Below are 3,068 nucleotides of genomic sequence, written 5' to 3'. Positions count from 1 at the left end.
CCAGTAGCCGTCCGGGCGGGCTCTACCTGGGCGGCCGCATGGCAAGGAGACACCGGGCCGGACCGGGTCGGGCCCCTTTCGAGCCCGAGTCGTGGGGTGGGTCGCCTGGAGTCCCCAAGCCCGGCCCCCGCACCCCTCGCGCCCAGCTAGGCGCAGTCCCTGGCCCGGGCGGGGGCCCACGGGGGGTACCCCGGCGACTGCAGCCGCGCCGGCCCCGCGCTCCTCATGCTGTCCGTCCGGCCCCCCAGCTCCCACTCTGGCCCCGGCTCCGGTTGTCCTCGGGCTCCTGCTCGGTCCCGACTCCCGTCCGGCCCAACCCGGCTTAGCACGCTTCGGGCCCGGCCGCGGGCATCGCCAGCTACCTGGCTCGATCTGGCCGTGCTCCTGTCCGAGCCCGGCCCTGGCCCTGGCCGCCCCCCCGCACTCCCGGGCTGCCTGCGCCTCCTGATCAGCTCTCCGGCTTTGGCTACTCTCCGGCTCTGGCGGCTGCTCTCCGGTTCCCTTCCTTACTCCCTTCGGGCCGAGTGCGCGGCTTCAGGGCGCCTTTCCCCACTGCTTGCCGAGCGCGCCGCTTTGACTCCGGCTCTGGCTCCGGCTCCAGCTCCGGCTCCGGCTCCGGCTCCGGCCGCTGCCGCCAAGCGGGACGGCCCCGTGGCGCGCGCTGGCCATCCCCGCTCAGTCTGTCGCCATCTTCCGCTGTGCGGAGAACACCTTGAGAACCACGGGGAGGGGGGAGGGAAGGGAGGCGGGGAGAGAGAGGGGCAGCAAATCGAGGGAGGGGGCCCCGAATGCGCCTGCGCCGGCCTCTTTCCACCTCCCCCCCCTTTCCCCTCCCCCTCCCCCCAGTCCCATCCCCACCCCCTCCCCGCTGCAGCCTGCACTCCTTGGTGGCGGGGACGCTTTCTGCCCTCCCCCATCTGTATTCACTTCTGCGCCTCGGTGCATCCTCCAGCCTCCCGTACCCTTCCCCCGCTGCCCTAGGAACCCGGGGCCCCAAATTGGCGCTCCAACCCCAGCCTGGGACCCTCTCCTTCGGAGCGGGTGCCGGGAGATCCCTAACATTCTGAGCCTTCCCCCCGGGGCCCCGGGCCTTAAGGAAGACTTTGGACTCAGGGCTCGGCCCCACCTGCCCTGCCTGGGCCCTGTCGGCGCTGCTGCCGCCGCCGCCGCCGCCGCCGCCGCCGCCGCCGCCGCCTTGGCTGCCTCACTCAGTGCCCGGCCCGTTAGGGCTCTGCGCGTGGTGCTGAAGGACAGCTCCCAGCGGGGCTTCGGACCAGGGCGGGACTTGCGAAATCTCCGCAGGGGGCAGCCCGTGCGGGGGGGGAGGGGGGTGGGGGAGTTTGGGGGGGGAGAGAAACCGGCTCTGCCCTTGGCTCGCCCCGTTCCGCTCCGCCGCGTCCAGTGTCCTGGCCTCCCCCCCCCCCCCCCCCCCCCGCAGGACCCCGGAGCGGAAACTCTCGGAGAGGGAGACCGCGGACTTGTGGAAAGCGGGCCCGCCCCGCCCCCAGACAGCCCGCGCCTCCGGGAAGGCTCCCCTCTTCCAGGGAGAGCCTGAGGGCGGAGGAGGGGGAAGCCCTGGCCCCGGCTTCCCCTCTGCAAACCTCAGGGATCCGAGCCGAGGGGGTCGGGAGGGCTCCCCCAGGCTCTCCGGCCCCAAGCTCTGCCCGCTCTAACTAGCGTAGAAGCACGAGAACACTTCCACTGAGTGTGCGATGGGAACACTGTCCTTTGAGATGGGAAGGCTACGGGGAGCAAACGAGAACCCCCCCCCATACACGAGCACACACACACACACACACGTGCACGCACACATACATGCACTCAGTGCACACACATACGTGCACAAACACACACGTGCACGCACGCACGTGTGACGGAACACTAATGCTAGCTTGTCGTGCCTGGGGGAGGCCTAGACAGCAGCAGGCCAGGCCAGCCTGTGGAGAGAAATGTGGGCTCCGGACTTGCCCTCCGCAGGGCCTGCCAGGTACAGAGCGCCTCCCACCCGGCGGGGGGCCTCACAGACTGCGGCCGCCGTACGGACGAGGGGCACCCGTTAGAGGAAAGGGAGCTCCTTCGCTCTCCCGGCCCGGCCCGGCTGGGCAGGCGGATTCCAGGAGAAAGCCGGGCCCTGCCCTCGAAGAGCTGCCGGTGGAATAGGGCGGAGGCTGCGCTGAGGGGGAGGGCAGTGGGCAGGGCCAGGAAGAGCTCTCCAAGGTCCCTCGCCCCATCGGAGGGAGGGCAGGCCCGAGGAGGCCCGTCCGGATAAGCCTCCGGAATTAGGGGGGTGGGGGCTGGGCTGGGGAGCGCGGAGAAAGAGGGCCGCCGGGCGGCCCCTGGCCACACACATGTGGCCACAATGCGCGCAGGTGTAGACACGGGAGGAAGCCGAGCGGGAGAGGGCTGCCCGGACCAGGGCTTTGCGTCCAGGCCGGGAGAAGGGGCTTTCCCAGTTCAGAGGCCGATGCCAGGAGGGGCCCGGATGGCAGCCTTGGACAAAAGGTAGCCTCTGCCTTCATGATGAGGAGCTCTGGGCCACGCATGGGTAATTAGGTTATGTGCCAAACAGTGTAGAAGAGAGCGTCCAAAAGGGCCTCAGTGGGGTTGGGATGAGGAAAAGGGCATCCCAGGCAGAGGGAACCAGAGGAGCAAAGGCAAGAAGGTGGGAAAGTGTAAGGGAATTCAATCATTCCCTCCTCACCCTCCAACCAGCTGGGAAGCCTGAAAAATGGCCGGCAGGTTTTTGACCGGCGCTGGCACTCTGGAGGGGCTGAGCCCAAAGCCAGCAGCCACTCCCAGCACACCCAGGGTGCAGGCTTCGGCCCAGTTGAGCTTTTGCTTCTTGGCAGGGGCCTACCTCACAGCTAGCTGCTGGGGCCATTCTTTCTCTGCTTTGGGGAGTCTCCAGAGCCAGGAGTGTGTGGATTTCGGCATGAGGGAGTGTGGGAGAAGCAGCTTTTGTCCCCAAACCCTGGGGGCCGGAGCAGAGGTGGCCAGAGGCCAGCAGCAGCTGAAAGACAGCGAGGGCTGAGGAAAGCACCCAGGGGACCAGGCCCTGCATGCCAGCT

This window comes from Monodelphis domestica, chromosome X, assembly GCF_027887165.1.
Source record: "Monodelphis domestica isolate mMonDom1 chromosome X, mMonDom1.pri, whole genome shotgun sequence".
Taxonomy (NCBI): Eukaryota; Metazoa; Chordata; class Mammalia; order Didelphimorphia; family Didelphidae; genus Monodelphis; species Monodelphis domestica.
The sequence above is the reverse complement of the archived record's forward strand: the minus strand, read 5'-3'. Positions refer to the sequence as shown.